We start from the raw sequence: 25618 nt of genomic DNA, 5'->3' as shown, positions 1-25618 counted from the left end.
AAACATCCCATTCCGTCCTCCGGTTTGGTTGGAGCCAAAGAGCGTCAGGCCTACGTGCCATCCTGTCCTCCATATGTAAGAATATATGATTTTTCCAAACACAATTTGCATTTACTTGTCTTGCCCATTTTTGGGGGCTGCTGCAACCTCACATGTACATGTGTATGTACATGTGTATGTGTATGTGCATCTAGTGATCTATACATATGCTACAATAGCAAGATACATTTTGTGCAATTTTATAGAGAGATATATATACACACACTAAAAGGTTTACACGGAAGCACACCAAAACCATTTTGTATTTCACTTGAGTTTGCACAAGAATTACATTTAATTTTTCACCTCTTGATTTTTAGCCCAATGTTTTAATTTGTTTCATATCCTAAATCTACTTGTTTTAACAATAAATAAAATGACCCTGGATTGCATTCTAAAAACATTTTAAAGAGGCAATCCAAGCAGCTTTATTTTAATATACGCGGCCTTTGATTACCTTTATTGAAAACTCATTACCTAAGCTGCCGATCGATTTGTTCTCCCGTGATCGATCAACAAAGATCCTGCTTCCCAGGGTTCACTAAATGGCTGCCTTTCCGTTTGAAACAATCCTTCAGTCAGTGTAACTCAGCAGCTACAATGTGGTCTTATATTACTAAGGTAACATTATCTATTGTTACAGTTTGCAGCTCAAACTGCTGGGAATATTGGCAACAAGTTATCACAAAGAGGAAAGTGTTACAAAGATCTTGCACTGCTGGGGAGGTGGGCTAAAGCCTGCTATAGAAATCAAAGAATGCTCAGTATATTAAAACTCATTAAAAATGGCATTAAGAGTTGAATTAAAAAAGAAAAAAAAACACAAGGTATTGTCGAAACAGAACTGATTTATTTAAAATTGTGTAGGATGTTGCATGGATTGTTCATCAAGCTAATGTAATCAAGGGAAGGATAAATGTTCAATATAACGGGTCCCCAAACATTTATAGATGTTGGCGACTTGCATAGAAATAGCTGCAAAGTCACTTCCAAGCAATAACACTGCAGTTGTGCCGGTATATTTAAGCAAATCCCTCTGCTTGCTCACTGCAGCAATAATGCAACACTTGCAGCATCTTCCCAAATGTCATTATGTGATTGCCTCTTTGTAAAGGCTTCTACAGCCACACACGTTCAGCACAATCAACCAACACCCGAGGCTTATTCAAAGGTAGCTCTGTAGCATTGTGCTGTAAGCAGGAGGGAGAAAAATGAAGTCTGCATTTCAAGATTTCCTTCACTCCAACACAAATACAATGTAAACCTTTACAAGTTCTGCATCAACACAGACTGCACTTATAGCTTACCCTCCCCACAGAGGGGGCGTGGGCTAAAACACTAAAGGCAATTAAAACACTGCTTGGAATAGACAAGTATAAGCTAAATATGAAAGTCCATGAACTAATAATGGTCAGACTAGGTCAGGGCCACATCCGGCCCACCAAATGATTAGATCCAGCCCGTCTCCGGTACGGTTCCCCTCTCTCCACACCCCCTCCCCGGCCCCTACCTGTGGTGTGGAGCCTTCCCCGGCGGCAGAGGGAGCCCACCCAGGCTGTCCTGAGAAAGGACAGGGGAGGGGGGGGGAGTGAGAAAGGACGGGGGGGGGGGAGGCGGAGTGAGAAAGGACAGGGGGGGAGTGAGAGGATGAGGGAGTAAGATAAAGGAGGGCGAGGGTGAAAGGAGAGTGGGGGGTAGTGAAAGAAAGGGGGAGCATGTAGGGGAGAAGCTGGAGAGGAGGGGAGCATGTGGGGGAGAAGCTGGAGAGAACGGGAGCATGTGGGGGAGAAGCTGGTGGGGAGGGGAGCATGTGGGGAGAAGCTGGAGAGGAGGGGAGCCCGAGGGGGAGAAGCTGGAGAGGAGGGGAGCATGTGGGGGAGAAGCTGGAGAGGAGGGGAGCATGTGGAGGAGAAGCATGTGGGGGAGAAACGGGAGAGATGGGGAGTATGTGGGGGAGAAGCGGATGGGGAGGGGAGCATGTGGGGGAGAAGCTGGAGAGAAGGGGAGCATGTGGGGGAGAAGCTGGAGAGGAGGGGAGCATGTGGGGGAGAAGCTGGTGGGGAGGGGAGCATGTGGGGGAGAAGCTGGAGAGGAGGGGAGCATGTGGGGGAGAAGCTGGAGAGGAGGGGAGCATGTGGGGGAGAAGCTGGAGAGGAGGGGAGCATGTGGGGGAGAAACGGGAGAGGAGGGGAGCATGTGGGGGAGAAGCTGGAGAGGAGGGGAGCATGTGGGGGAGAAGCTGGAGAGGAGGGGAGCATGTGGGGGAGAAGCTGGAGAGGAGGGGAGCATGTGGGGGAGAAGCTGGAGAGGAGGGGAGCATGTGGGGGAGAAGCTGGAGAGGAGGGGAGCATGTGGGGGAGAAGCTGGAGAGGAGGGGAGCATGTGGGGGAGAAGCTGGAGAGGAGGGGAGCATGTGGGGGAGAAGCTGAAGAGGAGGGGAGCATGTGGGGGAGAAGCTGGAGAGGAGGGGAGCATGTGGGGGAGAAGCTGGAGAGGAGGGGAGCATGTGGGGGAGAAGCTGGAGAGGAGGGGAGCATGTGGGGGAGAAACAGGAGAGGAGGGGAGCATGTGGGGGAGAAGCTGGAGAGGAGGGGAGCATGTGGAGGAGAAACGGGAGAGGAGGGGAGGGGAGCATGTGGGGGAGAAGCGGGTGGGGAGGGGAGCATGTGGGGGAGAAGCTGGAGAGAAGGGGAGCATGTGCGGGAGAAGCTGGAGAGGAGGGGAGCATGTGGGGGAGAAGCTGGTGGGGAGGGGAGCATGTGGGGGAGAAGCGGGAGAGGAGGAGAGCATGTGGGGGAGAAGCTGGAGAGAAGCATGTGGTGGAGAAGCTGGAGAGGAGGGGAGCATGTGGGGGAGAAGCTGGAGAGGAAGGGAGCATGTGGGGGAGAAGCTGGAGAGGAGGGGAGCATGTGGGGGAGAAGCTGGAGAGGAGGGGAGCATGTGGGGGAGAAGCTGGAGAGGAGGGGAGCATGTGGGTGAGAAGCTGAAGAGGAGGGGAGCATGTGGGGGAGAAGCGGGTGGGGAGGGGAGCATGTGGGGGAGAAGCTGGAGAGAAGGGGAGCATGTGGGGGAGAAGCTGGAGAGGAGGGGAGCATGTGGGGGAGAAGCTGGTGGGGAGGGGAGCATGTGGGGGAGAAGCGGGAGAGGAGGGGAGCATGTGGGGGAGAAGCTGGAGAGAAGCATGTGGTGGAGAAGCTGGAGAGGAGGGGAGCATGTGGGGGAGAAGCTGGAGAGGAGGGGAGCATGTGGGGGAGAAGCGGGAGAGGAGGGGAGCATGTGGGGGAGAAGCGGGAGAGGAGGGGAGCATGTGGGGGAGAAGCGGGAAAGGAGGAGAGCATGTGGGGGAGAAGCTGGAGAGAAAGGGAGCATGTGGGGGAGAAGCTGGAGAGGAGGTGCGCATTTGGGGGAGAAGCTGGAGAGGAGGGGAGCACGTGGTGGTAGAATATGGAAAGGACCAACAATAAGTGTGTGGCCCACGAAGCTTACCAAAGCTTGTGAAGTGGTCCGCAAGACAAAATAATTGCCCCCCCTTGGAGTACGTGCACCAAGTGGCTCTTATCTTCTATGCTCCATTTGATAAAGGAGTCTTTAAAATCCTGTATTTGTTATTCGTTTCCTTCACTCGCCGAGTTTCATTTTTTCCCCATCATTCACTAGTTTGGGTTCAGTTGAATAACCAACAACACAAACACTGCTCAATGTGCACTTCAAAAGTAATTGCCATCAATAGGAAAAACGCCCCGGCCAAAGAGGCATAGGAAATATAAACTTAAGGGTTTGATCCTGGGAGTCTTCATTCAAAGTGCCAGTATTTTTAAGCTCTAAACCACTGCTCCACCTGCGTGAGTGGAGTGCTTTGTATTAGTAATTGGACTTAGGGGAGGCAGGACGTTGCCATTTTCAAGCACCAATTTAAAAAAAAGTTTTTTTTAAGAAACCTGGTTACTGTACATGCTTAAAGACACACTCGCGTGTTCAAACCTTTACTAAAATGGGGTTACTCATTAAACTGTATAAGGGCTTATCGGAGCACTATCACACGGAAACTCCCAGTCACTTCAAAGGGAGTTTCTGTGCAACAGTGTCCAAATCAGTACGATCACAGTTTAGTGAGCAAACATCTAATGCCAATGTCCAAGTCCAGTGCTCCCCAAAAATGGTAGGTCAAGGGGACCAAAGGCTATGGTCTGGCTTTATTCCAATATGACGGCAACATTCAGAATACTACATTTTCATAACAATCCCTAGATAGAAGGTAGTCTTGTTTTGTTTTATAAATTGGTCAGTCCCACACACAATGTTCCATGTTCTACCTGGCTAGGAGCTTGTTCTATAGGAGATTCCAATAGTGTGAAAACCAAAAGTATATTGTTGATTTAACACGTCCTTTTTGTATATGTACTTACTGTAAGGGTGTCTGGTGATTGAAGATGTATCGTTTTCTTCAACTACTTCACCAAACAAGTTTGTCTACTGAGAATTAGGAATTTAAGGTCCTCTCGCTCCGTTTCTAAATTATTACAGCATACAATGGGTTTGGGATACTGCTTTTTCATGCAACAAAAATGCAGATGCATATTTTCCAACAAGCAGAACTAACATTTCCCCAGTAGTTACTGTTATGGGTGTGGAGACCCCACACATAGTACCAGCTGCAGCAAAGGACACAGGCACCAATTATATTGTCAACTGATGCATGCAGCATGAAAACAATTATGCCACATTACTAATCTATGGAATAAAATATGCATAGTGACCAGAGACTCCTCATCACAACACTCAGTGTTGCATCTATCCATGGTAGTGACAATACTCCCAGACTCTACCGCCATCACAAATCGATCTGAAGACATTTGTGAGCTGCCATATATTGCAGACTAGAAAGTTGGGCAACGTGCCAAGCTAAAAGACTGGCCACAAGGACCTCTTTGTAATAACGAAGTAACTGGTATCATCTAGTGCAAAGGGATGTGCATATACATGTTAAAAACAAAACAATTACATTAAGACTGGCATTGACAAAGAAGGCAGTTCTTCTCTAGTGTTCTAATACACGTTGTATTACATTGTCTCTATTGAAGTGTTCCTTTACACTACTATTATATTCATTAATTTGCAAGGGAAGATAATTAGCATACACTGAAGTAGTAATTACTATATTAGACAATGACAATAGCATTCCAAACACTGGCTTCTACAGGAAGGCAGAAAAAGATTTAGTTTTAAAAAGGGACAAAATGCACAAAAATAAATAAAAATGAATTTGCATTTAAAAAAAACAAAACATTTATTCAGTAATATAATGAAACGTATTAGAACAATTCAGCACAACTGTATTTTCAATTATAAGAAGTAATCTGGCTAATAATGTTAGACCCTCCTAGGACCAGAAAGTGTACTAATAGCAGTGTTGCGTTTGGGGGTTAAGACTGTGTGTTCAATAAGAGTGTGCACAGCCAAAACATCCCTCTTTTCCTTATCTTAATTGGTCATCTGATAAGGACAGGGTGCGATAAGGCTAACAAAAAAAACAAAAAAAAATACAAACAAAACACACATACATTTTTTTTTTAAAGCCTAGTCCCACTATATCAATAAAGATTCAGCACAAGTAATATATCAGTATAGTGATGTATAAGAAAATCTGCTGGGCAACCAGAGGGACCCCTCCATCCCTAAAGTACATAGGAAATATATAAATAGATGGCCTGCACTCACAAATAAAGGGAAAAAGAACCACCAAAGAGCCAGACAGTATAAAGCTAAAAATAAGTACATAAGCTCATGGTATAAATCAACAACACAGGGTGACAAACGTAATAAGACATCCACACTGCACTGTGAGAACCCGCTCACACACAGTGACATAAACGTAATAAGACATCCACACTGCACTGTGAGAACCCGCTCACACACAGGGCGACATAAACGTAATAAGACATCCACACTGCACTGTGAGAACCCGCTCACACACAGGGTGACATAAACATAATAAGACATTCACACTGCGCTGTGAGAACCCGCTCACACACAGGGCGACATAAACGTAATAAGACAACACTGCACTGTGAGAACCCGCTCACACACAGGGTGACATAAACGTAATAAGACATCCACACTGCGCTGTGAGAACCCGCTCACACACAGGGCGACATAAACGTAATAAGACAACACTGCACTGTGAGAACCCGCTCACACACAGGGTGACATAAACGTAATAAGACATCCACACTGCGCTGTGAGAACCCGCTCACACACAGGGTGACATAAACGTACTAAGACATCCACACTGCGCTGTGAGAACCCGCTCACACACAGGGTGACATAAACGTAATAAGACAACACTGCGCTGTGAGAACCCGCTCACACACAGGGCGACATAAACGTACTAAGACATCCACACTGCGCTGTGAGAACCCGCTCACACACAGGGTGACATAAACGTAATAAGACAACACTGCGCTGTGAGAACCCGCTCACACACAGGGTGACAAATGTAATAAGACATCCACACTGCACTGTGAGAACCCGCTCACACACAGGGTGACATAAACGTAATAAGACATCCACACTGCGCTGTGAGAACCCGCTCACACACAGGGCGACATAAACGTAATAAGACATCCACACTGCGCTGTGAGAACCCGCTCACACACAGGGCGACATAAACGTAATAAGACATCCACACTGCGCTGTGAGAACCCGCTCACACACAGGGCGACATAAACTTAATAAGACAACACTGCGCTGTGAGAACCCGCTCACACACAGGGTGACAAACGTAATAAGACATCCACACCGCACTGTGAGAACCCGCTCACACACAGGGTGACATAAACGTAATAATACATCCACACTGCACTGTGAGAACCCCCTCACACACAGGGTGACATAAACGTAATAAGACATCCACACTGCACTGTGAGAACCCCCTCACACACAGGGTGACATAAACGTAATAAGACATTCACACTGCACTGTGAGAACCCCCTCACACACAGGGTGACATAAACGTAATAAGACATTCACACTGCACTGTGAGAACCCGCTCACACACAGAAAACTGAATGATATCAGAAAATATTTATCTGCGAGTTCCACAGTATAGAGAAAAAAATGATACGGTACAAAAATAAAGTTGGTATACAGGGTACACTCAAGGAGGCAAGACAAGGGGAGGATACAACTATTAAATAATGAATGAGCGGGGGACAGAGGGGGGGAAACACAAAAATACATTTTCCAAAAAAGGTGACACGGGGGGGGGGGCACGTCATCATCAGGCCCGTTCCTCCAGGTTCTGTACAACCTGAAGTGCTTCCCTCACAGAAAAAAGCCTCAGGGTTAAACCGCGTCACCAACCAGCAGAGAACCAGGCACACAGCGTCAGCAGAGCAGGAACGCAGCATATACAGGCGAACTGAAACCGGGAAAAGTCCCTTGTAGTGCCGATTAGGGGTGAAGATGCCACACTTCAGTGACAAACGCGCCCCTATTTACAGGTGCGAAGAAAAATAAAGCTTATTTGATTCACAAAAAAACAAAAAAGCAACCACATCTTTGCCTTAAGCCTACAACAGTTGCATTATGTTCCGCCCTTTCAGCGCCGGGGGGACAGCCCCTCCAGCACATTGCGATCATGATTGCAACGTCACTGATGACACAAACAGATTTAAGGCTGCGTTTATAGTGCCGGCGCCACAACGTCAGGCTACGGCCGCTGGAAAAATCAAATTGAGATGACTTCCAGCGATCGCGACCAATCCGTCGCTCCACGCTTACTATAAGCGCACGTGACGGCGGCAATGCATTTGATTTGCCGCGACGTCGCTGTCGCAGTCACTATAAGCGCAGCCTTATGGTCTCTCCATACGAGCGGAGAACACTATATCCCCTAGAAAAGGAGCAAAAAGCTCATGACATAGGACCCTAGAGTACCAAACCGCATAACGTGGCGGCTACATGATCGTGTCACCCAAGGAAAGGGGTTGTTACATTCTTTACAAAATATTTTTAGGTCAGCTGTCAGACTTTAAGATAGTGTAGCCTTGAAAATACCAACAAGATGCCAGGACATCTGCAAACCCGCGAGCATTCAATAGGAGTGCGGAACAAACACTCGCAATGATTCAAGCAGACTAGAAACCCGCTTTTTTATTATTATTAAAAACATTGATGTTTAAAGTGTTCTAAAACTAGTTTATTTAAAGTCTTTTTCTGCATTTCACAAGTTATTCAAATCAGAATAAGAAAGCAAAAGCAATCAGTGTTAAATGGTACCTTCCAGTTGCAGCCATGTATTGGATTTCCAGTAATGAATGGACAAACCTATGTCACGCCATCACGCTTTTAAACATGTTTCATTATTCAAAACATGTGTTTTTCAGCTTTTCATTTACTTTTTTTTTTTAGCACCAGCGCAACAAGTAGCAAGGAGCATATAACACGCAGATGCTGCAGCAGGGTTTCCAAACATTGCTCAAATATAAATTGGATTTAAATAAAAAAATAACAATGATGGCCACTCCTACTTCCTTGTATATACAGTGTGTCGTGTGTGTAGCAAGGTAAGTGGGATTGTACTTTGGTGCAGATAAGGTTAAATTTTCAAACTGCCGGATAACCACCGGTGTGCACTTTTCAGGCCATAAGAGATATTATTCTGGAGGCCAGGGTCATATGTAATATGATTAGCCCAGATAGTTTCAACTCGGCCCTCTTTTCAAAGCACAACAAGTTCTGTATCTTTTCTTCACTTTATTGAGGGAAAGCAGGGTAAAAGACAGGCACTTGTGAAGAGATGTTGGTGTTTAGATAATGCCTCTGTGGGTGCTTGGTAGTTAAGGGCAGGTGAAAAGGGTAATCCTGCCACTAGAGCAGTTACAGGGTACTCACTCATCCAGGTGGTGATGGTGGAAAAGGAAGTCCCAATGTATGCTGGGTAGCAAGATAGCCTGGGGATAGACCATCTGTGGGCAGAGCAGAGGGGGAGAAAGCAGACTAGCCCATTTGGGAGAAAGGCGGGGGCTGCTATAGCAACTCACAGAAATGTCTGAGGGAGCTACAACATGTAGCAATAATGTTGCATCTCTGATACAGCAAGCTGCTGGGATAGGGGAAATAGCACTGTGTCTGTCACACGGGCACTGTGTGTGTGCACAGAGCAAAACACATGCAGCTGGAACTGAGAAACTGACAGGCAGAACTGCAAGGAAAGGGGGGGGGGTGAAACAGAAGTGCAGTTCTTGTTCCATGACAGATATTCAAAATCATACAGAAACGCCGATTTCCCCCTGCATACACTAACTGGAATAAAACATGTTAGCCACAGCATGTTAAAATATAATAAATAAGAGAGCCACATGATGTTGGCTAACATTGATTGCGCCTAGCAAGAAGCCGGACCCTTTTCGCATGTGGCTTTGCAGGTAAACGCAGACCCGCCGCTGCTGGCCTTGGCGTTTTTGTTGGGGACTTTTGTTGAGAAAAGTCAGCCGGATGGTACATGCCGTCCCAGTTTGATGGCTTGTTCTGGGAGGGATGGTTGTAATGCATTCTTGCGTCATGTTCCTGCATTGTATGTGTAAAGTCTTTATCTGGGGGTATTTAGCTTAACTCTTTCACTGCAGCAACATATTGTTCTGCATGTGTTGGTTATAAAAAAAAGCAAAATAATTAAATGTCACTTAGGTGGAATTTGGTTTGGAAGGAGTCACAACCCTGCAAAACAGAAAGATCAAGGCACGCAGTGTGCGTGCAGCGCCAAATTCCACATTAATCTCCAACACATTTCACTCATGCAATTGACAATGGTGATTCATGCAGCATGTTGGCCTGTCTGCTGTCTAAGTACAGGTTTCTAACACTATTTACATTACAAACTATGAAACATCAAGTATTGGCTTTCCTTCACGTCTAAAATCTGAGATAATCTGAACAGTTATTTGTATACGGCAACTAATCCAGAACGGGTCATCATTAGCTACCTGTTGGGTTCATTTTGAGGTCACACATTTTATTCAAGTTTCAAGAGCATTTAGCCAGTAAAGATGTACCTTCTTGTTTTTCTGCGGAGAGTGTAAGGCTGAGTTTATGGTGGCCGCGTCGCTACCTGCACGCCTGGCACTCTTCAATGGTTGGCTACTGCAGTTAGCCATGTGCTTGCTGCTCCTGGCGGCGATGTAGCGTGTCGACGCGGCTGCATTTTGGTCAGACAAGTACATTTGTTTTTTTTCAGACTGCAGTCAGGTGACGTCAGCATCACGCGAGCTGGTTCTGCCAATGAGGGGGAACCAGCTTCGGGAAGCCCCCGCCACACCCCCAGTACTATGAGCAGGGATCGCTTCTGTTCTAACCACGCGGCAAGGTAAGAGCTCGGACTCTCGCAAGCAAGCTCGCTTAGCTTAGCCTAAGGCCATGGTCGGCGAGACTGCACGGAGGAGAGCGCGCGCGGCGCGATCACAGCCATAGACCGCGCCAGCGAGATGGGACTCACGGTGTGCAACTAATCAGATAAATTTGTTTCTGCGGCACGATGGCCAGGTCACGTGAGCGGATCGCCCAATGAGGGTGAACCAGCTCCGTGACGTCACGGCCACGCCTCCCTGTCGTGTCTACCCAGGCCACAAATCGCTGCAGCTAAAACGCGGGTGACATCACGCGCACGGTTGCGAGCGCACGCTCACCCTGGACCCAGCCTAGGGACTGCTGATGGATTACTAAAGACCAGCGTTTCAGATGAAAACACAGAGGGTCCGTAGAACAAAGCTGTTAATTCTCCTTCAGCCGGACACGGATCATTTAGAATTCACTGTCCAGTTCCAAACCATTGTGGGAAGGACATTTAGGGTGTATCCTCGGTCAGGGGTGCGCAAACGTTCCCCGCTACACCCCCGTCTGCTTTCCTTCCCTGCTCACGCCCCACTCCTTACCTTCTCTTCGGCGTCAAGTGACGTCACGTTACACCGTGGCGTCAAATTGCCAAAGACAAGGTAAGGGAAGTTGCAGAGGAATCACGCAATCCCCCGGCAATTAATTTAAATGCCATGGGGAAGAGCGTGGGGCCTCTGCAACTGCCGCGCCCCCCCTGGAAAATCTAGTCCCCCACCCCCAGTTTGTGCACCCCTGTCCTAGGTTTATATGCTTGGTTGTTTCCTTTGCCATTTAGGTATATTTTACCCAACGATGTTCATTTCCTTACGTCTGCAGTATATATGTGGGGGTCTATACCTTTGAGAATTAAAAATGTAATTAATAGAAGCAAATCGATAGCAGAAGAAACGTTTCTCACGTGCAACAGATTCACTAATTAAAACCATATTAAATATAAAATGCGTGAAGAAAAAGATTTCCAAAAGGGAAAATAAAAGTGAAAACACTTGCTGCTAAAACTGTGAAACAAAAGTGATCACAATCACAAATGTGGTTAAAATAAAATATATAATGACATCCCTTAGATGTAGTGCAGCTCCATCAGAACAAGACTTTTTCCAAATCGTCTAACAAACAAAGGACAGGGACTTCGGAGCGCAACATTCCCAGGCTATATGAGGAAAAAATAGTGAGAGACTATACTGTAATACAATTTTGTATGAAATGATGCATCAATACCATGGTGGGTGAGATCAGTCCCACTGATGTGATATCAGTGTCAGGAATAGCACCGACAGTTTCCTAAAATCTACCTCTCCCTGTTCCTTGGTCTGTCCACCGTGTGTGCTGCTGTTTGTCTGCTCTGCGTTTTGCTCTGTCTCCTCTTGGTTCTCCTGTCCTCTGTCCCTGCCTGCCTTTATATCTTCCTGTTTTCTGTTCCTCTTTGCCTTTGTTTTGTGTTTCCTGGACTTCTCTACCACAGCTTGTTCCTGATCCTTATCTGCAATTAGGCTTGCCCCAGTCTGTTCCTTGTCCCTACCGTATAGTCTCTGTCCCTGTGGATTCACTGCTGCCGACGTCTGCCTGTGACCCCCGACTATGAATCTTGCCACCTGCCCTGGACCTCTGCCTGTGACCCCGACTAAGCCTTGCCTGCTCCTTGCTGTTCCGGCCATTTAGGTCCAACCCACACCTGAAGTCCTGACAGAAAATAAAGGCCACTTCTGGACCTCGCCAGAACAGATCCACGACCTGCCAGCTTCAGTATACACCCCCCCTCCAACATGGGTTAAGGGGGAGAAAAGTACTTTCTTGGTATTTGGAAATGGGGATCCTAATGTGTTTTTGTTTTTTTTGCTTCAAATTTTTCTGCAGTGTTTGTTATATCTTAATTCTCGTTTTTTTCTTTTTGTGGAAATCCCAGCTGAAAAAGGCTTTTTCAGTTTCCAAAAGCAAACCCTCCACAGCACCCCCTGTAATGATAGGAAAACTTGTGTCCAAAAACTGTTCTGCTGAGGCCGGAACTGTTGCTGCAGAGGCCAGTGTACCTTTCTTTGAGGCTTTTGCAGTGTCTGGTTTAACCCCTGACGATTCTCATATTCCCTTTTCAAGGACAAACTTACCTCTCTCTCTGCAGTACCTGGTATAATCACTGCCGACTTTCAGACTTCTAATTCAAAGACAAACTTGATTTTCCTTGATTCCTCTGCACTGTCTGGGTATAACCACGGCTGCCTCACAGGTTCCCATTTAAAAAACACACGAGTACTTCCCATTGTTTTCTTTGGTGTACACTGTGATTCCTCTGCAATATGTTATTCCTATGACTGATTCTAATGCAACAGCAAGTTCTCTGTCTTTAGTGTCCCCGCAATGTGTGATATTTCTATGACTGATTCTAAGGCCTCAAATGTAAAGGCTAGTTCTCCTATCTTTGTATCCCTCTCGTGCCTGATATTTCTGTAGTTAATTCCAATGTTTCTGCTATAAAAAGACAAGTCTCCACTTTGCTGGTTTTCTTGAGGAGGTTGGCTACCCCATGTCTGAGTCTATGGCTCCCACTTTGAAAACAAGTTGGTCTCTCACGGACTCCTGTGCAGGACCAGAGATACCCATTCCTGATTCTGCGCGCAATGGATGCAGGAGACCTATAGCAGTCTTGAGCAATAAATGTGAACATGGTTCCACTGATGTTTCAGAGCTTCCCATGGTAAAGAAAAAGGAGGGGAACCTTTCCATTTGCAGTGAAAGTTGCAGAAGGAATTAAGGTTGACCTTTCAACATCAGGAAAACCTGCGTTAGAAGGGAATAGAGATAGACTGCAGCCTAAGGCGACTGGTAGAATCTTCCCAGGAGTAGTGGCAAAGAAAAAGGTGGGGCAAAAGAAGGAGGAAGCCTTCAACCAAGAAAAAGATGCCTTAAAGGCATTTCAATCTGCATAAAATGAGATTGATTGCCTCTGGGGATGACTAGATAAAAAGCAAGAAGCCAAGGCTGCACTACAAAAGTATCTGTCCACAGCAATTGCCAAGTGCGAACTCCAGGAGAAAGAAAAGCATCAGTGGGAGAGTGACATGGTGATCATGTCGAGTAAGCTGGAGAGGGAATACACGGATGCTGCCCAGGACCAGTTTCATTGATCATGTTGGCACAGCGCTAGAAGCGTCTCAGACGGAAGGTCACAGGCTTGGTACAGAGCTGGAAGCCTCTCAGGAGAGGATTCACCACTGTGACTCAGAGGTGCGTTCATGGAAAGAGATCTTTGAAGGGTTTAGTAGTGATTTAGAAATTGTAAACCAAGAGTGCAAGAAAAGAATTCAGTTCTCTCTTTCTAGATCAGTGAAGGAGATACAAAACGCCATGACTTAGAAGACGAGAAGAGACTGTTGGTACAAGAAAAGGTCAAGGATGCAATTGGCACTGGAAGAAGCAGAGAACGCCCTGAAAATAGGTAACTCACTGTTTCCTGTTAGAACTTTCTAAAATCAGAGCAGACTCTGAAAGAATAGAAGCATGCTAACACTCCAGAGCCCCCATCCAAGGAAGGAGGGAGAAATTAATCTGCGCAAACGCTCCGCAGCTGTCATCATACAGGCTACATATATGAGGGATGAAAGTTTGTCAGCTTTGTCGCCGGAATAAAGCAGCCTGCATTCTTCAGTCGATTTGGAGACTGCAACAACAAAGGAGGAAGTATGAACATTTGAAGCAAATGTGTAATTGTACTCCAGTCAAATGTTAGAAAGTTTCAGCAACAAAGACGCTACAGGAATATGAAGAAAGCTGCTTGTGTGATTCATTCCGGAGACAGATCCTGCGTCCCAAGCAAGCTATGCGGTCCTATAGGCGCATTCACAGTGCTATGGTCAGCTTTCCATAAGGTGCTTGACAGAACCGATCTTCGACTGAGAATTGCAACTCAGACCCAATCTTTCTACTGTGCCCATGTGACTCGAATCCCTGTTATGAAAGCTGCTTCCGTCAAGATTCAGTCTGGGACTAGAATGAGAAGGGTGTCCCTGCTTATCCAGTAGTACATTTGTCTGAAGAAATTAATAGATACAGTCAAAGCTAATAAGAGTCTCACCAAGGTTGAGCTGCTGGAGATCTATAATGCTGAGCCAGACAGATGGTCACGCCAGCAACTGGGAAGAGATAACCACACAATGCCTGGGACAATTCACTGTCATACCTGTAGAAGTGTCATGTTCTAAGTCTGTAGTACCCATATTTGTCCACCAAGATTCCTGCTGCTCTGCTAGCTCTCAAGGAACATTCCAGACCCTGTAAACTGACACCTGTGCTATACTCAACCTGCCTATATAAACTTCCTCTTCCTATCTTTCAGTGCCTGTTTATACTGGTTCCTCAGCTCCTGCTAGGTTCTTGTGTTTACTGCTGTTGCTATTGCTTGTATCCTGCTCCAGTCTCCTCGTTGCCGACCTCTGCTTGTGACCCTGACCATGCTATCTGTCGCCTGCCTCCGACCTCCACTTGTGACCCCGACCATGCTATCTGCCGCCAGCCTCTGACCTCCACTTGTGACCCAGAGCACGCTATCTGTCGCCTGCCTCCGACCTCTGCTTGTGACCCCGACCACGCTCCCTGCTGTTTCTGCCACTGGGATCCACTACAGCCGAAGATCAACCCTTGACAGGAAGATGAGTTTGAGCGAGAAGTCCTCTGCAGGGTTAAGGGGAATAATCCCCCCACGGATTCTTGTGAAGAGCCGGATGTACCTGTTGCTGATGTTTTTGCTCTTGTGATGAAGATAAATGTACCCCTATCAAGTTCCCTGTAGCACCTGATGTACCTGTTGTTGAATCCTATGACGTCGCTATGAAGACAAGTATTTTGCCTGTCAATAGACCACCAGAGGAGGGCCACCTTGAGCCCACCTTCCATCATGGAGACCCTGCTGAACCTGGAGGGTCGTCTGGAGGACCTCCCTGGAGAGGGGGTAGAAATGTCAGGAATAGCCCTGACAGTTTCCTAAATCTCCCTCTCATCGTTCCTGTGTCTGTCCAGCGGGTGTGGAACTTCTTAAAATGTTATGATACCTATGCGACTCTAGACCCAATGGGATATTCCGGACATGTTCTAAAATGCAAACCCTTCATGGACGAACACGATGTCCCACATATTGTGCTCCACAGGACAGGTTAAAAGGAAGCCTACGAAACTAGCTCTGCACCTAATAAAACTAGAAGAAATCTGTGAGCTTTCTTTAGTGCAAAAAGATGTACAAATATTTGTTTTTCTATGCCCAAATCCTCAGGCTTTACATTTGTCACACTAAAAGAAACCGGTTTGTCGGACAAAGCCCCCATGTCTCTCAGTGGACATCGGTCTTCTTAAGGGCACTAGTCCTTTACATTTTCTGCTTTTGTAAAGATCACCTGTGGTCAATCATGTAGGTATTCTTTAAGAATAGTGTCTTGCTTTACAATATGCCGATGTTTCTGTATCAAATCATTCGCTTTCGGGGAATCTATTGTACTGTGCAATAAAAGGAATAAAATTAGGTGTCATTTGCTTTTATTTTCGAATATCTGTTCTATCCATTCTTATTTTATCTTTTGCTGATCTAACTAATTCTTGATTGTAGGTTCTCTCAATTAATTTATTTTCTAAAAGGTAAGAGATTGTTCTTTAAAGACATCAACATTTGATCAGTTTCTTATCCTTCTAAATTGACATTGGGGTATATTAAACAGCCATTTTTATGGTCACAGATTATATTTAAAGTGAAATCGTTGCTGTTCCCTTTTTTTTTTTCTAAATAGGTTATGGCATTGATGTTATCATTTTCCACATATAGAATCCAAAAAGCAATCTGTTGCTTACTGTAATTAGAAGTACATTTTAAGTTTGATTCATTCATGTTTATGTAATCAATAAAACTATTCACAAGGTTGTTGCCTCCCTTCATTTAAAAAATTATGTCGTCTATATAGCGCCACCAGGGCACAAGGATCACCTCGAATGGATTGTTATTGAAGATGAAGTCTTCCTCACAAACCCCCATTAAGAGGTTGGTGTAACTCGGTGGGAACTTGGCCCCCACAGCAAATAAAAATCATTTCTCAAACTAGAAGTAGTTATGATTCAATGTGTGCGATTCCCTTTATCAAAAAAAAATCTATTTGAATTGGATCAAGCTTTTTAGCTTTCAACAACTCTTTCTTAAAATGGCTGCGCATCCCTGTAAGTGATCAATAACTGTATCGAGGGAAGACATCACAGGTGGTAAAAATGCAGTCCTCCTAGTTAAGTCCTTCCAAGACGTTGCTAACCTGTGTTGTAGCTTTAAGGCAGGGATGCGGAAACTGGGGGGTGCGAGATTTTTTTTGGGGGGGGGGGGGAAGAGGGGGCGCGGCCGCTGCGCTTACACAGGCCACACACTCTTCCCCCACATCATTTAAATTAAATGCTGGGGGAGCGTGCGAGGCCTCCAACTCTCTCTTACCAGTTTCCCAGGGACGCGTCGCAATGACAACACAGCGTTAAATGGCAACCCGATGTCACATGACATCATATGACGCCGCCCATGCGAGAAAGCAGGTGGGGGAAGGGGGGCGGGAACAGAAACATTTGCACACCCCTGCTTTAATGTTATTAGGGCAAAACAACAACATATTCCTATAAAAATTGATCAATGTATAATGACAAGTTTGATGTGGCTGAATCGATGCCTGAAATGATGGGTGGGATTTTTGTGGATTTTGGGAAAAAAAATTAAATTAAAAAAAAATCAAAGATTTTGGGAAATTAAATAGAAATTGGTATTCTCATTAATTAATGATGCCTACGTTTTTTTCCCGTTTAGAAGATAATATAATATCAATAGAAATGTTTTAGTGGGGTTCCCTCCAAAAACAATATAGGTATTAGAATCCCCTGAATATTATGTTATTCCTCCAAATAGAATTGTCTGCTCATAATTACTGCCCCCCCTCTCCTCTTATCTGCGGACATCATAACTAAATTGTGATCGCCAATTTGTGGACAGGATGAATTTCGTTAGCAGATAAATTCCCTGGTTTTCGGATTCCCCTTTTTTGATAATGATTCAAAATCACGTAGTACAAGATAAAAAAAGTATCAATAAAATTACCCATATTGTAATTTGGATAAATCTGAATTTTAAGATACAGTCTTTTTCCCCCCCTGAAATGAACACATGGATTCCATTGAGGAACGTAACTGAGCTTTTGTGGGGAATAATATAAAATGGAGTTTGTCAAAAAACAACTCCAACAGTCTTAGAGACTTAGCTAGTCTCTCTAAATAGTTACCACAAGGCCGGAAATGATAACCAATTCCATATGGACTGAAGACTAACAAACTACTGCGAGGGGTGCCAAGTCCCCCCACAGGCCTTTAAAAGCTCCAACACGTCAAGTAATTCCTTGTGATTACTCGGTTTAAATAAAGAAGTACAGCTATAAAGGCAGGAAAACGCACAGCTAATGCCATGTATAGCTAATGACTCTTAGTTTCCTATAGGAGAGCCTTCTGCTGATCCCGAGAGGACAGCGCAGGGCCTTGAATGGGTTACGGTTTCATTGCTGCGACAGGTTTTGCTTTTCAGGACATGGTTTTCCTGACTCCAGGGGTCTTGCTAGCTACTTTTCTTTGCTGGGCCCTTCCAAGAAAAGTTTTTATTGCACATCTTTAAATAAATAAAACGATGAGATGAAAAGTTGTTCATTATGCACATACACAAAAATATTAGTTGCATTTGTCGTGCAGTACAAGGCAAAACAAACAGCAAATGTAGCCACAAGGCAGCCAAAATGTGTGTGTGCCGGGTTGCCACCACTCCGGGATTCACCTGGAGAATATAGGTTCGGGCCACGTATCTCTGGGATACGGGGTTTACCTAGTAAACCTCTGGGTGGCGGGGGCGGTGTCTCCAGGCATCTCCCCCTGCAACTACAGCCAATATGGCCACATTGCCATGCCAACGGGAATGCTAAATGACGTAACAACTTGACGCTGCATGATGTCACGGCAGCACGGCACCATTTCACACCCCGCAGCCATATTGAAGGGGGTTGCAGGGCGAGATGCCGGGAGACGCCGCTGAAAGTGCAAAATTTAAAAAAATACAATAAAAAATTTTTTTTAAATACACTCTGGCTGGCCTTCAGTAGAGGGTGGCGACCCTGTGTGTATGCGAGTCCTTTTATAAAGTACCATTATACTTAAATGTACATGCACTGGCAAGAGACATTTAAAGGCAAAGAGATAACACACACACACACACACACACACACGGCACCTCATGCAGACAACATGCAACTGGTGACCGCTGACAAACTGAAACCCAGCAGCTCAACCCAACCTCTCAAAGATTGTATTAGAAATCTACATTTTTAGTAAGTATGAGGAATTTTCAGAGTAATTTTCTTGTGTGGATTTTGCGTTATTAACACCCTCGCTGTAGTTTAACTCCCAGTAATAAGTGAGCGCTTGTCCAAAATGTTTTTCTGTTGCCATTTGAAGAGAGGGTTAGCTGTTCTAATTTATAGAGCGCCTCTATACAGGCACACCCCGCATTAACGTACGCAATGGGACCGGAGCATGTATGTAAAGCGAAAATGTACTTAAAGTGAAGCACTACCTTTTTCCCACTTATCGATGCATGTACTGTATTGTAATCATCATATACGTGCATAACTGATGTAAATAACGCATTTGTAACAGGCTCTATAGTTTCCCCGCTTGCGCACAGCTTCGGTACAGGTAGAGAGCTGGTATTGCGGTTAAGGACGTGCTGACAGGCGCGTGCGTGAGCTGCCGTTTGCCTATTGAGCGATATGTACTTACTCGCGAGTGTACTTAAAGTGAGTGTCCTTAAACCGGGGAATGCCTGTAATGTTTATGTTTGACAGATCTTCACTGTCCAAGCAGTGGATGCTTTAGGCTTTTAGGAAGGATACAAACATATACGTTCATATATTTATGTAGACTAAAGTGTACCTTTGAGAGAACACACATCGTGATTTGATAAAGCTTTTTCCATCGGAAACCAGGCTAAAAATGGAATGTTTCCCACAAAGGATTGCCGAGGCATTGACTGAGATTTAGGTTTGATTAGAATTCAATGCTGGATATGCAGACATTTCTCCCAGCCAAGAAAAGAAAATCAGTTCCATGTGTTCCTCCTATTCACGGAGAGCTGCATTGCACAATGGACAGCTCAGAGAAGGAATTAGGTAGCTAGACACATGGTGGCAGGAACCCAAATTGTAGGGGTGACTTGATCCACCTGCACCACGGGTGTTATAATGTAGAGTAGTGGTTTCCAACTCTTTTGTTTAAGGAACCCCAAGTGAAATTCTGAGGAACCCCCAACCCAATAGCGCGTCTGAGATCAGATGCTTTGTAAGGAACCCCAACCCTCTCTAATAACGCGTCTGAGATCAGATGCATTGTAAGGAACCCCAACCCTCTCTAATAGCGCGTCTGAGATCCAATGCACTGTAAGGAACCCCAACCCTCTCTAATAGCGCGTCTGAGATCCAATGCACTGTAAGGAACCCCAACCCTCACCAATAGTGCGTCTGAGATCAGATGTATTGTAAATTATTCTGTATTTGTTACAATTTTCAAATGACCAGAAAATTGCAGGGGACCCTTTAGGGATGCCCGGGAAACCCAACTTTTCCTAGCAACCCTGGTTGAAAAATGACGTAAGCATCCTCCACACAGTATGAAGCACAGTACAAAATGCACTCGGGTCCAGTTATGACAACGATATAGATCAGGCCTGCACAACTTGTAAAGCGAGAAGGGCCGAACTGCTCCAAGGAAAACAGATTCGGGCCGCACGGGTAAAATCATCATCATCATCATCATCTCTCCCCCAGCCCCTCTCATCATCATCCTCATCCTCCTCATCCTCCTCCTCCAGCACCCCTCATCAATCTCTCCCAGCACTCATCTTCATATCTCCCCCAGCACCCCTCATCCTCATATCCCCCCTCATCATCAACCTTTGCGAGACTCACCCACTATCTCACAACCCCATCTCTCCCCCTCACCCATAAACAATATTCCCCCTCCACATAACACACAATACCCCCCTGCACCTCACATCATCCCCCCCCTGCATCACCCCCATCACCCCCCCCTGCACCTCTCCTCCATCACCCCCCCCTGCACCTTACTCTCCCCCTGCACCTTACTCTCCCCCCTACTACACCTCACTCTCCCCCCTACTACACCTCACTCTCCCCCCTACTACACCTCACTCTCCCCCCTACTACACCTCACTCTCCCCCCTACTACACCTCACTCTCCCCCCTACTACACCTCACTCTCCCCCCTACTACACCTCACTCTCCCCCCTACTACACCTCACTCTCCCCCCTACTACACCTCACTCTCCCCCCTACTACACCTCACTCTCCCCCCTACTACACCTCACTCTCCCCCCTACTACACCTCACTCTCCCCCCTACTACACCTCACTCTCCCCCCTACTACACCTCACTCTCCCCCCTACTACACCTCACTCTCCCCCCTACTACACCTCACTCTCCCCCCTACTACACCTCACTCTCCCCCCTACTACACCTCACTCTCCCCCCTACTACACCTCACTCTCCCCCCTACTACACCTCACTCTCCCCCCTACCACACCTCACTCTCCCCCCTACCACACCTCACTCTCCCCCCTACCACACCTCACTCTCCCCCCTACCACACCTCACTCTCCCCCCTACTACACCTCACTCTCCCCCCTACACCTCACGGCGGCAGAGCAGGCAGGACTAGCGCACTCGCAAACAGGAAGTGCCACACGCATACAGCGCGTAGTCCTGAGAGCAGGCTCGAGGGGGAGAGCGGGCTCGCGGGGGGGGGAAAACGGGCTCGGGAGGGAGGACAGGGAAAGCCGCCGCGGGCCGCACAATGAGTGCAGGCGGGCCGCATGTTGTGCAGGCCTGATATAGATGGATGAAACATGCAATTGATACAGATACCTAGGTATGGCGAGGCACAGAAATGTCCCCTCTACTGGGGGGGCTCGTCTGTGAAGGTTTGCCGTCACTACCACGGCCCCAATTACGTTAATCCTGAAGAGGAGCTTTTTACTGTTTCAAATAAAGAATTAGACTTCAGTTTTTTCTTTGAAAGGGATGATTAAATGTTCTGTTTCTTGCCAAAAGAGCTGCGTCTTTGAAGTTCTATGAAACTGAAATAATTACCAATAAAATATTAGCAAACATACTATCTTTGGAAGTATTTGACAGTAGAAAGCATTAGGTAATGAGAGTTAACGTCACTTGAATGTATTTTAAGACAGCTCATAAAAGGCACATCTTGTGTTGCTTTAAAAGTACAACAAAAAGACATTTAACTAAATCTTTGGGGCTAATGGTTGGTCAAGAACTATATTTAGAAATTCCGGAATCAAGCTCCAAAAGATAGAAAATTCTGTTTTGTTTTTTAACAGAGAAACATATAGAATTAATTAAAAAAAAAAAAAAACTTAAAACAAGAAGATGGGAAGACAATGCAAAACAGACCCCAGTGCACTGTTCATTTAATTCATAAAGAATGCTCTCGTATGCAACGAATCAAAAAAAATATCTTACAGAAACAGCCTCTTATGTATGTAAATAAGCTGCATTGTCAACATTGTTCTACTTGAAAGCAACAGTGATTTGCTTTAAGATCCTTGATCATTCAGCAAGACATTAAATGAGCCACAGGACACAGAACATGTACCTGCATGGTCTGTTTGTATAACTGGCTCTTGGCATGCTATTATTACCCGTTCAAAGACAATACACAACTGCACATGAAAGATCGTTTATGACCATTAAACCCCTGCAAAACGACAAGATAAAAGGCTAATCTTTAGATGATAGATTAAACAAAAAGATGTTTATGAACATCTCTTCCAACATGACGTAGCCTACAGTTTTTAATAGACAACATCTGGGTGTCCCCCAAATCCGTGTCTGCAGTTTAACCACGAGGGAGCGACAGAAGCAGATTGGGGGAAATGCAGAGACATGAAGCTGCACCCGTGGGTAGTGTATCTTAACAGACTGTTACAGCGCCACTGCCTGGGTAACAGGAGCTCAAACGTTAAACAACGGGTAATACCACCCTGAGGGGCTGGATACAACATTAAAATTGCTTCTAAATGCACTATAAAATTAAACTGGTCCAGCCATCATTTTAGGAGCCAATGTAGCCTTAAATGATTGTGTTGATACGTTATTTATGACTGCAGGACTCACGGTTCCCTAGTACAGACGATATTTGTACTATGTCCATTTTCTCAAGCATATGAAAACTGACAAGACTGCTAATGGAATAACTCCAATAATTGGACAGTTTCCTAACATTTAAAGCAAAGCAAGAAATAGCCAGTGCTTTATTTTTTTAAGTCGTTACGAAATGTAACTGCTTGTTGCTGCCAGGAGGGACATGCAATGCAATGTTATGCTGTTGTTCTGGAGATCCTTCCCTGGAAGTTTCCATACCGATGTTGTCCCATTGTTTACACCTCCAAGGCTTATGGCTCCATAAATGAACTAACCCCAGAAGTCACATGGTAACTCCTCCCCCTGATGTCACAGAACAGGGGCGGGCAGCGCTCTACAGCCGTCTGCCTCAGTTCCGCCCCCAGACTCTGCTGCCTGCTCTCTCTGCAACCCCCCCCCCCCCTCCCCTCCCGATCCAGCTTTGATGCTGTGCTGTGAGCACTGACTGAAGCGGTCACCGCGGCTGTTAAGGGGACAGTAGAAGGAAGGGGGCCCTGACTTCAGTGATCGGACGGCTACACAGCTGGGCCAAATGTCCCGGCTCTCCTCCCTGTCGGCGGCCCTGAGTGGGGCCCCTCCAAGGGCTCGGGCCCCCAGGCTATAGCTACGCACCTGCCAACCCACAATACATATAAAAAAAATGCCCCCATCCCGATACATATATAAGAAAAAAAAAACAGACTTACCTTGTGGATGGTCAGGCCGGGCCCGGTGTCTGCAGGGGACCTGGCCAGCCGGCACTGCAAGTTAGGCCCGACCTCTGGCCAGGCCTGGCTGCCGGTCCTCTCACGGCCGGGCCCCCGGCTCTCACTCAGCTGCAGGCCTCTTCCTTACTCTGTCCCACGCCGAGCTTCCATTTGCCCGAATGCTAGGCCAAGCTTAATACCGGCACGCTGACGTCAGGGAGGCTCATCGCGTACCACCATTGGAAGCTCGGCATGGGACAGAGTAAGGAAGAGGCCTGCAGTTGAGGGAGAGCAGGGGGCCTGGCCATGAGAGGACCGGCAGCTGAGCCTGGACTAGAGGTCGGGCCCAAATCACAGCGCCAGCCGGGCCCTCTGCAGCAACCGGCCCCGGGACACTTGTCCCAGCTGTGTCCCCTGTCCCCCCCCCCATGGTCGGCAGCCCGCCTGCGCACCTATTACAGGTGATCAAGGTTTTTATTTTAATAACAGTATTGAAGCCGGGGGTCTCCAGAGCTAAGCTGCATTAATTTCAGCCTCGTGGACCCCCTGCTTCCTGAGTTCCAGACTCAGGGTATAGGGTGCCGGCATCTCCGACATGTTTAAATGTCCCGCCCCACGTGACCAGGACATTTAAACAATGCAGAGAGATATCAGCATCCCCTGAATAATGGCTAAAGATTCAATAAGAGTGATTTTCAACCAGGATTCTGTGCGTGGTGGGGGAGAAGAGAACGGGGAAGAGCCGAGACAACTGTCCCAGGTGCAGCGGCGGCTCCACAGCAGCCGAGAGAAAGGGAAGAAGAGAGGAGAAGGGGGGAGGAGAGAAGGCGGAAGGAGAGGAGAGAAGAGGCAGAGCACGCATAAAGGGGGAACAGAGAGAGGGGTAAGTGTAAAGCTAGGTCCCCAGTGGCCACGGTAGTGCACGGAATGGCGTGCGCGCCACACACAAAGTACAGCCCTCTATGGGGCAGGCCCCAGTTGGCATGTGTGGGCGCGTGCACAAGCCGCGGTACATGGCCACCTTGGCCAAAAGACAACATTTTTGTCTTTTGGCGCAGCAACCGAGCATTGGCCACATCACGGCGGCGGCTCAGCCGATGAGGGCGAACCAGCCACGTAACGTCATGGCCCCCCCCCCCCCAATCGGATCTCCTGCTCTCCACTGCAAGCACAGCCACAGACCACAGGTCGCGGCTGAAAAGGGTGCACTTTCAGCCAGATGCTCCGGTGCGCATGCAGACGTGACCACTGGGGCTGTAGCATTATAGGCCGCGCTTATAGTGCCGGCGAAAGCGCGTCAAACAAATGTATTGATGCCATTGCGTGCACTTATAGTAGGTGCGCCGAGACGACTTGGTCGCGATCGCTGGAAGTCTCTTCAATTTGATTTTTCCAGCGACCGCAGCGTCACTATAAGCGCGGCCTTAGAGCGGAAGAGAGATGAGGGAAGGGGAGGAGAGACAGGTTGGGGAGAGTATTGGGAGAGATGGAGTGGCTCAGAAGGAGAAGGAGTGGCTCAGTGAGTAATGACACTGACTGGCACTGAGCATGAAGCAGGGGAACCTGGTTCAATTCCCGGTGTTGGCTCCTTGTGACCTTGGGCAAGTCACTTTATCTCCCTGTGACTCAGGCGCCAAAAACAGATTGTAAGCTCCACGGGGCAGGGACCTGTGCCTGCAAAAGGTCTCTAAAGCGCTACGTAAAACTAGCAGCGCTATACAAGAACATGCTGTTATTATTCCCCACAATTTCACAAACTAATTCTAGGGTGCCTTAACCAAAAAAAAGGTTGCAAACCACTGCACGAAGATATGCTTTTCCTACTTTTCTTGTAAGAGTTTGCTGTCTGTTCAGTTGGAGTGCAGGGTTTCTTATTACAGCAGGAGAAGCAAGCTTTCTATGTTGAGCAGTTGCAAGAGTTGTCCAATTAGGGACTCAGTGACCCATTGCAGTCAATTCTTTCTGGAGTCGTGCACACCACTGGGACATGGACAGAAAGGCCAATGCTTCTACAGAGTATAGGGGTGTATGTGTGTGTGTGTGTGTGTGTGTGTGTGTGTGTGTGTGTGTGTGTGTGTGTGTACACATCTGTTTAGGCCAACAGTAGCAAACAGAGCTTCTTTTGTTTTTTCCCCACTTCTAGCAAACAAGGGAAGAGCTCACCCCTAGTTGAGCTGAATACTCAGAAGCAATGCCTTGCTAGAAAATGTAGGTCAAAAACACAGAAACCAG

Source organism: Ascaphus truei, chromosome 11 (genome assembly GCF_040206685.1).
Source record: "Ascaphus truei isolate aAscTru1 chromosome 11, aAscTru1.hap1, whole genome shotgun sequence".
Classification (NCBI taxonomy): Eukaryota; Metazoa; Chordata; class Amphibia; order Anura; family Ascaphidae; genus Ascaphus; species Ascaphus truei.
Note: the sequence above shows the minus strand (reverse complement) of the source record.